Source organism: Nyctereutes procyonoides, unplaced genomic scaffold (genome assembly GCF_905146905.1).
Source record: "Nyctereutes procyonoides isolate TBG_1078 unplaced genomic scaffold, NYPRO_anot_genome, whole genome shotgun sequence".
Taxonomy (NCBI): Eukaryota; Metazoa; Chordata; class Mammalia; order Carnivora; family Canidae; genus Nyctereutes; species Nyctereutes procyonoides.
In genome coordinates this window covers 10,393,694-10,405,132 of record NW_026575139.1, presented here as the reverse complement: position 1 = coordinate 10,405,132, position 11,439 = coordinate 10,393,694, and the positions used below count along the sequence as shown (strand labels likewise).

The window sequence follows — 11,439 nt, the reverse complement described above, 5'->3', positions numbered from 1 at the left end:
TGCCGCCTCACAACCTGTCCATTGAATTGAGGACCCAAGGCGAGGTCCTCAGACACGAGCACCCGGCCGGGGTGAGCCCTGTCCAGGCTGTGCACATGGTTCCCCCTCTCTGAGCACCCACATCCTCATCTGTGATGTGGGCGTGGAAACACCTGCCCTTGGGTCAGTGTCAGGGCCCCGTAAAAGGATGGATGCCAAAGTTACAGCATTGTCTTTAGCTAGAGGCAAAGAGGCAGGGGAAAAGACGGTGGTCTTACACTCGTGAGAAGTTCGCGTTGTCAAGAATTTAACAAAGAGAAGGCGCCTGCTATGTATACAGGTACGTCCGAACAAGACAAAATAAAGATTTCTGTTGTAAGCCCTCATTAGAAATTAATCTATCAAAACGAAAGCCCTAAGCTATTTTTTTTAAAGATTTTTATTTATTTATGAGAGCGAGCAAGCAAGAGAGAGAGAGAGAGAGAGAGTGTGCATGAGCAGGGGCAGGGGCAGAGGGAGAAGCAGACTCCCTGCTGAGCAGGGAGCCTGACCAAGGGCTCAACTCCAGGACCCCGGGATCATGACCTTAGCTCAAGGCAGCTGCCTAACCGCCTGAGCCACCCAGGCACCCCCTAAACTACTCTATTGATTGAACCTTCTGGCTCCACTGAAAAATCACTGCATCTAAATCAGGACTTTTCAATTTTTCTATTTAAGAATCATCCTCCCAGCAGGCCACATTAAACACTTTGCTCCCCCTGACCGCCTCCTTTCCATGAAATTTTAATGCCCTAGACACACGACACACCTGTTTACGTGCTGTGGCCCTTTGAAGGGTGACACATCATTGTAATAGCTAAGATTCTCCTCACCCCACCCACAAACCAACTTCACCCCCCTGCCTTCAGAATGTACAGTCTCCATGGTCGCAAATTCTGAATTCCAAGAGGCCGAGGCCACATGTGCCTCCAACAGTGCCTGGCTCTTCACGGGTACCCTCAAACACTTCTGGAATGAATGAGTGATTGCCACTTCCCCATTTGACAGGTGAGGAAACCAAGGTTGCCCAGAGCCAGACTGAGGGAGGAAGCATATGCATTAGAAATCAGGCCCGGGGCTCCCGGGTGGCTCAGCGGTTGAGCGTCTGCCTCTGGCTCAGGGAGTGATCCTGGGGTCCTGGGATCGAGTCCCGCATCGGGCTCCCCACAAGGAGCCTGCTTATCCCTCTGCCTGTGTCTCTGCCTCTTTCTCTGTGTGTCTCATGAATAAATAAAATCTTTAAGAGAAAAAAGAAAGAAACCAGGTTTCCTTGCTCCAGGTCCAATCCCCCCCTGCCCCCTGCCAGCCAGTCCCCCCACCTGAGACTCACTCCCAACCTCTCAGCCTCAAGAAGTAGAGGCCTCCCGGTGGGGCTCAGCTCTCCATCCTCCCCAGGACACAGCCTGGGGTCTCAGTGATGGTGGTGGGGGGGAGTGCTTCTTCTTGTTCTTAATTGTGGTTAAATCTATATAACATAAAATTCACCACATTAATCATTTTTAGGTGCCCTGGTCAGCAATGCAAAGGACCTTCATACTTGTGCAACGTGCGTGCACTACTAGCCGCCTCCAGGACACTCCCTTCTTCCCAAACTGAAACTCCGTCCCTTTAAACACTAAGTCCCCCATCCTCCTCTGCTCCCCAGTTCCTGGCACCCACCACTCAACTCTCCATTTCTGGGAATCTGACTATTCTAGGGACCTTGTATAAGGGAAACAGTTCCGGGCTCGTCTTTTTGTGACAGGCTTATTCCACTTAGCGAAGAAATGTCCTCGAGATTCATTCATGTTGCAACATATCACAGAAGTTCCTTCCTTTCTAAGGCTCAATAAGATTCTATTGCAAGTATTTACCATATTTTGTTTTTCCATTCATTAGTCGATGGACACTCGAGTTGTTTCTACCCTACTTATTGGCTATTGTGAATAATGCTGCTATGGACATGGAAGGTTGGTATCTATTTGCGTCCCTGCTTTCAGTTCTTTTGGGTAGATACCCAGAAGTGGAATAACTGGATCATATGGTAGTTCTATTTTTAATTTTTTGAGGAACTGCTATTCTGTTTTCCACAGCAGCTGCACCATTTTACATTCCCATCAACAGCGCACAAGGGCATTTTCTTGTTTTTTGTTTTTTGGTTTTTTACTTTTTGGGTTTGCTTATATGTTTTCATGGTGAGAGGAAGGGAAAGGGGGTGGCTGAGCCCCACAACCCCAAAACTCTGCAAGCAGCCCAGCGCATCAAACTTCAGCTGCACTCACCTTCCACTCACCAGCCCTCCTATCCCTGCCTCCCAAGCCCAACCCTGTGGGGCCAAACAGCCAGCTGGCTTCCATACGAGGAAGTAGATGCCCACACAGGTCCCCAACAGTCCCCAGGAGCACCTGCCCAGGACAGCGCCCATCTCTGCATTTACCTCAGGTGCTCTGCAGTCCAGATAAAGTCCACCTGCAAGAAGATAAGATTCAGGGGATCCCTGGGTGGCTCAGTGGTTTAGCACCTGACTTCCGCCCAGGGTGTGATCCTGGAGACCCAGGATTGAGTCTCACATTGGGCTCCCTGCATGGAGCCTGCTTCTCCCTCTGCCTGTGTCTCTGCCTCTCTGTGTGTGTGTGTCTCTCATGAATAAATAAATAAAATCTTAAAAAAAGAAGAAGAAGAAAAGATCATTCATCAGCACAGACCCCCAGGTGCTAACAAAACAGGGCGAAGGGAGCCATTGCGGGGGGGGGGGGGGGGGAGGAACAGGTGCTCTCAGGTCTTAGGAATTCACTGAAAGTCACCAGGCTGAAGCCTATTGTTTACTAGCGGTGAGTGTACTTGGCGCGGGGCGGGGGGGGGGGGGGGGGGGGGGGGGGGGGGGCACCACGGAACGTGGGGGTTGGGTGCCAGGGCAACAGCTTGTCCCTTCCTCTTTCCTAGGCCAGCAATAATCAAATTTGGGCAACCAAAGTCAAAAATAGTCAAGCCTGCAGGGCCAAGAAGAAACATTTACTATGTTTAGATTAAAGCACCTCCTACGTTTGCTTGTAGCAAGAAAAGAGGATTTGGGTGTTCCACAGCAATGGTTTTCGAACTTGGGTGCTTCTGAGTCACCTGGAAGATTTGTTTAAAACAGATTATTGAGCCTCACCTTTAGAGTTTCCAAGTCAGTGGGTCTGGGGTGGAGCTGGGGAGTTTGCCTCACGCTCCTAGTGGCGTCGGGGCAGCTGGCCCACGGAGCGCATTCTGAGCAGCAAGGCTCTCGGAGGTCCAGAAGGCCAGCGATTTGGCTCCTGGTAAGGGGCAGGGTAAGTGTCCAGATAACATGCATTCCCAAGCTGGGGAGCAGAGGTGCCTGAGAGGGAAGTTGAAAACCTAGCAGAACCTTGTGGGCAGAGCCAGGATACAGCCCATGGAAGGTCAGTAACCTGCTTCAGTCTCTCGAGAAATAGTGACCAGAACTGTCAGGGTACTTATGCCTCATATTTGCCAAATCTTTTATGGTTTACAGAGCATTTCATGTCTGCCCTCCCCTGTCTTCCCAACAGCCCTGTTCTTTCCCCCATTTTAGGGATGAGGAAACCAAGGCCCAGAGAGATGGGGTGGCTTGCCCAAGAGTCCAGTTTCTCTGTTTCTCCCACCCTCAGGTAGCCTCCAATCTCATAGAACAGGAGCTATCACCTGAGACAGGGTACAGTGGTGCTGTGAGCATCCCTCACACTCACATTTAATGTTGGCTTGTACTTTTCATTCCACACACATCCTCTGTGGGACAGCATGCCCCTGTGGTTTCAACCCCATCTGTACTCTGATGACTCCCAGCAGGTGGATAGTGGACACAACTAGCATCCTGCTGCCTCACTGGACCTGCTCAGTGAGCACCACCCCCCCCAACTCCCATCATTTTCTGCACTAATCTGCTCTCAGAAAGGGCATCTCTACCTGCCTAGTTGAATGGCTTTTGGCTTCTTTCCTCATCTTCATCCAAAGCATCCAATTAATTACTCAGTTCTAGCATTCTCAATTCCTAAATTTTTCCCCAACAGTCTCCTCCTCTTCTGTTCCCTCACCAATGCTCTAGATTGGCTTGGTCAGGAATTCATCCTCAGAATCAGTACAATGTCCTCCTATTGGACTTTCTGGCTCCCTCTTACCGCCCTTTAAGCCATCCTCTAAAATGCAAATCTAATGTAATCATTCCTACTTCAAATCCTTCAAAGGCTCTCCAACCTTCCATCCACCCATCCATCCATCCATCCACCCAACCATCCATCCATCCATCCACCCATTTATTCATTCACTTATCCATTCACACAACAGATACTTATTGAGTATCTGTTGCACGGAAGCCATTGCGCTAGACAGTCACTTAGTGTAACTCAAGTTTCTTTTCCTCTCCTGGGACAGTGGTGAAGACAGGTGAAACCAGCTCCTGTGGAGAGCATGTGATTTTAAGGGAGTTCATAAGAGGTACCCTGACCCAGCCAGAAAAGCCTTCCTGAGCAGCCAGTTAGGCTAAGACAGAAGAAGGGGGAAGGGCTGCCCAAGCAGAGGGGGGTTTCTGTCTGTGGAAACAATGTGTGCAACAGGCTGAATATGAGAGAGGTAATTGGCACTCTTGGAGAACCGAGAGTAGCTTGGCATGACAGGGTCTAGGTAGAGTAGCTTGGCATGACAGGGTTTAGGTAGGAGGAAGCAGGGCCAGAGAGGAGACAAGAAGCTGGAGAAACTGACTACTATTTAGAAGGGAGGTAGGGTTGGGGAGCCCAGTCAGGGACAAATCTGAGATGCTCCTCAGCACTTGATCCTGAGGCCTCAAAAATTATTTATAGGTGGATGGAGAGGTGGACAAGTAGGCAGGCGGGTGGGTGGAAAGACGGAGGGGCAGGTGGATGAGGGGGTAGATGGATAGATGAGTGACTGAATGGACAGACAGATGGATGAATGGGTGAGTAGCTGGATGGGTGGCTTTGAGGTTGGGTGCTGGGACAGCAGGCATATCATTAATAGAAAAGTAAGAAGGAAGATTCATTGTGGCCTCCCCTCCAGCAGCCTGGCACCTGCTCTGGCCTCCGGAGGTGGTCAGAGACTCCAGCTTGATCACCCGGGTCTTTTTTTTTTTCTTTAAGATTTTATTTATTCATTCATGAGAGACACACACAGAGAGAGAGAGAGAGAGAGAGAGAGAGAGAGAGAGAGAGAGGCAGAGACACAGGCAGAGGGAGAAGCAGGCTCCATGTGGGACTCGATCCTGGGTCTCCAGGATCATACCCTGGGCCAAAGGCAGATGCTAAACCGCTGAGCCACCCAGGGATCCCCAGATCACCCAGGTCTTATCATCACAGTCAGCCTCCGCTTCTACTGCTTCCCAAGGTACCCCCGGGTGGAAACTATGCCTTGCCAGGGGTGTCCTTTCTCAACCTGGTCCCCATAGGAAACCTGCTCCTCATAAATCAGGGGACACAGTGGGTGCAGAAGTGATATGTAAATGGGAAAACCCAGACAGAATGGCAGAGCCAAGCCACATCAGCAGAGAGCCCTCCGCCGGCCGGGGGCACTTGTGTGCACACGTTCTTTCCACACCACTCTCACTGGGGCTCATTTTACAGACAAGGAAACTGAGGCTCAGACAGGTGAACTGACCTGCATAGGACTCAAGTCATGATGGAGCAGGCCAGGTTTTGAACTCAGATGGGCCCAGGCTCTCTTCCGCGTCACGTTCTCGTTCCGTCTGTCACGATTACCACTGAGCGTGTCACCGTCCACCTTGGGGCTTCTCCGAGCCCCAGTCCTCAGATGCCCCACGAGTGCCCTGGGCTGAGGCCTGCGCTGGCCTCTCCGCCAGCAGAACCCTGTGTGCACCGGGTCCTGCAGATGCCCAAGCAGTGGGGGTCGGGGCAGAGAACCGACACGAGGGCCCCTGTGTCCCCCACCCCCACCCCGAGCCTCATCATCCGGCTGAGAAGCTGGAAGGCTGTATATGCAAGACAGCCCAACACCTAAAAGTGAATCTGGATACAGACGCGCCTCAGCACCATCTCCTGGGACTCTAACCACCACCAGAGATCAGTCCCGGCAGGAAGGAAGCGCCCCCTGGACACCAGGCCAGTGTCCTGCGTTCCTGCCAGAGGGCGGAGGCGCCTGCCGCTGGCACTGAGCGGCCGTGTAGACGGTGATCTCATCCCCGCGTCTGTTCTGAGGGCCGCTCGCACGCACTTACCCACGAGCCCGGGGTTTCCTGCAGGCCCAGCTTCCCTGCCCCTCGGCGCCCTTCCCCACGCACGCGGTTGGAGCCTCACATTTACCTCCCTCTGGGACAGCCCTCCTTCCCCCACCTTGCTCCCAAATAAATATCCTCCCTCCAGCAACAATGGCAGGGAGACAGTGTCACCTTTACAACCCTCGTAACTGCCTCCAAGGTGGGTGGCCCCGAAGCCAGTGGGGCTGGCACTGCCGTTCCTTGCGCAGAACCTGGTGGCTCAGGTTCCCACAGTAAGCTGGGTGGATCCGAATCCCGAACCTGGCACCACAGCACGAGTTGGTTCCCTTTTCAGCTCTTGTGACCACAAGCCACCGTCAGAACCCACCTGACGTTGTAACCGAGCACGCACAGGCAGGGTGCACAAGCAAGCACGCGGCCGGAGCGGCCCGAGAAACCAACTTCCCCGGAGCAGTACTCACCCTGCTACTTGCCGGGCACCCGGATCATCGCTATTAGGTTTTCTAAAACGCGGATCGTTAGCTACTAAATGGGTTTGTCGACCCATTCATGAGTCATGCTCCTCCGTCTGAACACAGCTGGCACGATGCCCCGCCTGCTTAGCCTGCAGACCCCAGGAGGGCGGCCGGGAGGAGCAGGCAGGGAGCGCAGCCCTACGGACCTGCGGCTTCTCTGTCCACCCGGCTCTGCCCTCAAACCTCCAACAGCCGGGCTCCCCGAAGCCGCTCCGGGAGGCCTGGGGGAGGAGACTGGACCCACCTTGCGGGGACTGGCGGACGCCCTGCAGCCGGCCCCGGGCTTCCCCTCGGAGATTTTCCATAGACCACACCTCCCAGCCCGGGCTTAGAAAACCCCAGCTGGAGGCTGCCCGTTGGAGCCGAGGGAGAATCATGTGAACTCCGATCCGGTATCAGGCTGGGCGGTTGCCGAGGAACACTCCCCAGCCAGGGACGGGAGCTGGGGAGTGCTCCTTCCACGCATCCTCCTCCCACGGGGGGGGGGGGGGCAGGGCGACCCCTCAGCGGATGGGGAAGCCTGAGTCAGGGGCAGGAGGCCCGGGGAGTGGGGAGGGGGGATGCTGGAGGAGCCCACCCACCAGACCACCTTGAACACCCACAGGACACCAGCAGAGGGGCTGTGGGATGTTGAACCCCTGCCCCCCCGGGGGTCCTTGCTTGAGCCGTTCAGGCAGCTGGAATCTACTGTGGACACCGGCAGCAAGGCCGGGCCACGGGCAAGGGCAGGGGAAGATGATTTACACTCCTGTCCCCAGACTGGTTCCGCCGCGGAGAACCAACATGTGGGTCAGTGGGTCACACCTCACCTGAGAAAATACCTGGGGAGCTTACACAGACGAATCCGCTGCCCAGGCCCTACCTCACAGGAATTAAATCACACTTTCTGGAGGCCAGGTGCGAGCACCAATGTTTTTAAAAGGTCTCGGGACAACTCCAGCGGGCAGCCAGGTGGAGGAGCACTCGATGTGGTGGGGAGGCAAGCTAGATCCTGTTCTGCAGGCCAGCAGAGCCAGGGGCCCGGAGGAAGGTTCTGGGCTAGAAATCAGGCAAGCGTCAGTGTTTGGAAGCAGCGTGGCCCAGAGCAGGGAGCCAGCAGGGCTCAGGCCTCGTGGGGTCCTCCATCTCTCAGGACCACGTATAGAACTTTCTCGGTGCAGCTGAATCGAAAGGACCCCTGGAGGTTCCCCAGCTCAGGCCCCTCGTTTTATGAGCAGGGGAAGTCAGACACATGGGGGCAAAGGCCCTAGGCCGGGGCCTTAAGCTAAAGGATAGAGCTGCCGTTTTCGAAACGTGCTGCTGACTTCCGGCACCATGCTAGGTTGGCAGAGCTTCCTCCCTTGGACACCATCTCCTCGGAAGCTACTCAGGGGAGGACTGCCAGAGCCAGAGAGCCAACATCCGCCAGTCATGGGAGTCCCCAAGCAAGTGCAGGTGCTCGCCCCAGTGGGTGATCTGTGGGACTCACCCTCTCCGGAGGGTGGGTCACTCTAGTCTTTCGGGGGGACTATATCGGTAGGGGTCTCAGGAAAAAAAAATCCCCTTCTGTGGGGCCTGGGCCCTCCAAGCAAATGCTTCTATGTCAGCTGCTACAAGGCTGCACCTCATGATGGCGTGCTAGTGCGTGTGTAGACGCACATGCTCCCCAGCCGTGGAAGGTGGCTGGCATTCCCTCCTGTCGCAGGAAGGAACCGGTGGGTGACGAGTTCCCGGTCAACTTACTAGTGAGTGTCTGGCGACCGGCGGATGCCTCTAGCTGTCTCTATGGGGTGGTCCAGCCTAACAGGACACACAGGCACAGACTGGCCACACCCGCAGGAACCACTGACCACAATGCACACCCTCCGCCCCCCAGGACCCCCGCCCTAGGAGCTGCTCCCCTCTGCAAGCGATATGGACTGCATCTCACCTGGAGTGGCGAGCCTTCCTCTCTGCAGGGCCGGAGAGCCCCTCTTCCTCCCTGGAGGAGTTTGGGACTGCAGGTGGAGGGCTGGTGCTTACTCTAGATCAACTCAAATCAGCTGAGCCCACATCCTCTAAGACACCCACTCAATAAGAGAAAAAAGGAGCCCATGCTGTGCTCTACTTTGGTGCCAAAATTTTCTCTTTAACCTAAAACAAGAAAGAAGGACTAGGAACTATAATGACACCAGGCATGGAGCAGCGGCCTGAGGGGTCCTTGGGACCCCATGACTTCGACTCCCCCAAACCTCACGAAATAGACCTACAACTAAGTACAAAGTAATGAGTTTGTAATAAAAACATGGCCTCAAGAGAGGCCCCTGGCCTGCCTCCCCACCTCCCACCCCCGTTCACACTTCCTGTCCTCAAGCCCAGAGTGGCAATATCTTGCAGCTGCCACTGAGCAGAGCAGGGAATTAAGTGAAAGGCAAGGTTGCCTGAGCTCTGGAGGCACGGTGACCTCACAGGGGCTGCCAGGGTCCACCTTGGTGGCTCCTTCCATCCGGAAAAGACATAAGGCCAAAGCAGTGCCAGGCCTGCCACCTGTCCCTCTCTCAGCCCTCCAAAACAACAGCCAGGAAGCACTGTGGGGCCCCTAGTAGAATGGAAACCCCCAGAATGTCAGACTGAGCCCTGGGGATCCCTGTCTGCCCCCAGCATAGACCTCTACTTCGAGGACCCTGGTTCTGAAGGGCTAGTGGACTTTTCTGAGCCACAGGACAATAGGCCACAAGGCTCTTGGGCACCCACTTGCTCCTACAAGTCCAGGCAACCTGAAAATCAGATGGAGGACTGTGGAGTCCGCCCTGGGCTGGTGGCCCCATGCAAGACCTCCAGTACATGGCAGCAAACCCAAGGGCACGGGATGAAGGATAAGAGCACAGGCTCTGGGCCAGACTGCACAGGTCCAATGGCACTGTCTGGCTATGGCTATGTGACCTTGAGAGATGGCACAGCTGCTGACCAAGGGCCTTCTATGAGAACCAAAGGAGATGAGGTCCCACAAGTGTCCAGCACCTAGTAGGTTCTTGGCATTAGTCAGGATACAGTGATTTACCCTAGAAAGAGTAAAGGAAGGGCAGGCCCTGTGAGGTGTTTACTATGGTGCGCTACCTCATTCCCATGGCTACTCTACCAGTTTGGGGCTAGTTGGGGTAAAGACCTCGGAGGCTGCCCAAGGGCTCTAACAAGCACAAGAAGTATCTTATCATGAGTCATCTTTGACGGCAGGGACCTTCCTGACTTGTGTCTTGAAGGCCAGCCTTGGCCTTCCTCAGGCCTTCTTCGTTGGCATAGGCTTACGTCGGAGGAGCCCATGCAAGGTGCCATGTTGCTGCAGGTTCAAAGATGGCCACGTGTGAAGTCAAGGCGGCTTCAAGGACCAAGAAAAGAACCAGCAGAGAACCTCCCAGAGCGCCTGGCACCACAGCCCTGGTGGAGTCAGGGAAGAGGTGGGAACCACTTAGGATCAAGGAATGTAGTCATTGCCATTTGGGGAGCATGAGCTTAGCACTGGTATGAGCACCTTTCAGATGCTTCCTGTTTTAACTTTTGCACCCACCGTGTGAGGCACGGTTATGCCCGTCTTCTAGGTATAGGGAAATGGAGACTCAAGAGTGCTAGGAACCTGCCCGGGGTCCCCTCACTGGGAAAGAGCAGAGCTGTTTGACTCCAAAGACTCTTGACCATGGTATGAGTTTCATGTTGCTGCTGGAGCAAGTTGCCACCAACCTAGTGTAAGGACAACACAGACTCCTTGTCTTGTAGTCTAGTGGTCAGAAGTCTGACATTGGTGTCCCTGGGCTGAAATCAAAGTGTTGGCAGGTCTGCGTTCCTTCTGGAAGTTCTAGGGGAAAATCGGTTTCCTTCCTTTCTCCAGCTTCTAGAGGCTTCCAACATTCCTTGGCTTTCAGCCCCCTTCAACTCCCAATACAGCAGTGATGGGTTGAGTCCCTGTCACACTGTGTGACTCTGGCCTCTACTTCCAGCCTCACATCTCCTCTGACTCTGATCTGCTGCCCAACTCCTCCACTTCTAAAGACCTCTGTGATCGTACCAGGTCCACCCAGATAACCCAGGACAGTCTCCTTATTTAAAGGTCAGCTGATTGGCAAGCTTGATTCTATCTGCTATTTAATTTCCCTTTGCCACAAAAGGTGACATATTCACAGGCTCGGGGGAATATGACGTAGATGTCATTGGGGGGCATTACTCTGCCGACCATGCCGCCATGTGGCACTTATTAAAAACCCTATAGAACAACTGCTTCCCAAATGTTGGTGTGAATTTCCCAGGAATCTGGTTTATGTGCAGATTGTGGCTCAGTAGACCTGGGTGAGGCCTGAGCTTCTGCACTTCTAACAGGCCCCCAGGCCCCTGAGCCAGGCCTGTCTCTGTCTCTCCTGTAGGCCCATGTGCCCGGTACCTTGCTGCCTGAGGGTCTGGCATTAATACGTGCTTGATAACTGGACGTGGGGGCAGCTGGAGTGAGGGGCTGCGGGGTGGAGGAGGTAAGGAAGGAAGCAAATACCTGGGCATGGTCTCCCAGCCCCACCCTGAATCCAGGACAAGGACTAACAGGAAGCAAGAAGGGAGCGCCATGGAACCAAAGCCATGTGGCCCAATCAGTAGAGCCACCTGTGAAGGGTGGTGAGTTTTGACAGAGCTTGTGGGCAGGGGTGGGCTTGGAGCTGGGCCCCGAGAGGGGAGGGGAGGCAGGATGGGCAGCAGGTGGTGGAAGTG

At 54.4% G+C, this 11,439-nt stretch overlaps 1 protein-coding gene across 5 annotated transcripts in view; it reads right to left on the bottom strand.

Annotated features, from left to right (window-relative positions):
- Window positions 1-11,439, bottom strand: part of GPR68 (G protein-coupled receptor 68) — a 28,508-nt gene that overhangs the window by 3,894 nt on the left and 13,175 nt on the right. The window contains exon 1 of one of the 5 annotated variants that reach the window (XM_055303556.1): window positions 6,682-6,959. The exons of 2 other annotated variants lie outside the window; for them this stretch is intronic. The gene's annotated coding sequence lies outside the window, so the exon portion shown is untranslated. Of the gene's footprint in view, window positions 1-2,434; window positions 2,524-5,643; window positions 5,879-6,681; window positions 6,960-11,439 lie in introns of those variants that run through there. 2 more of the 5 variants (XM_055303558.1, XM_055303560.1) reach the window with 2 other exon arrangements.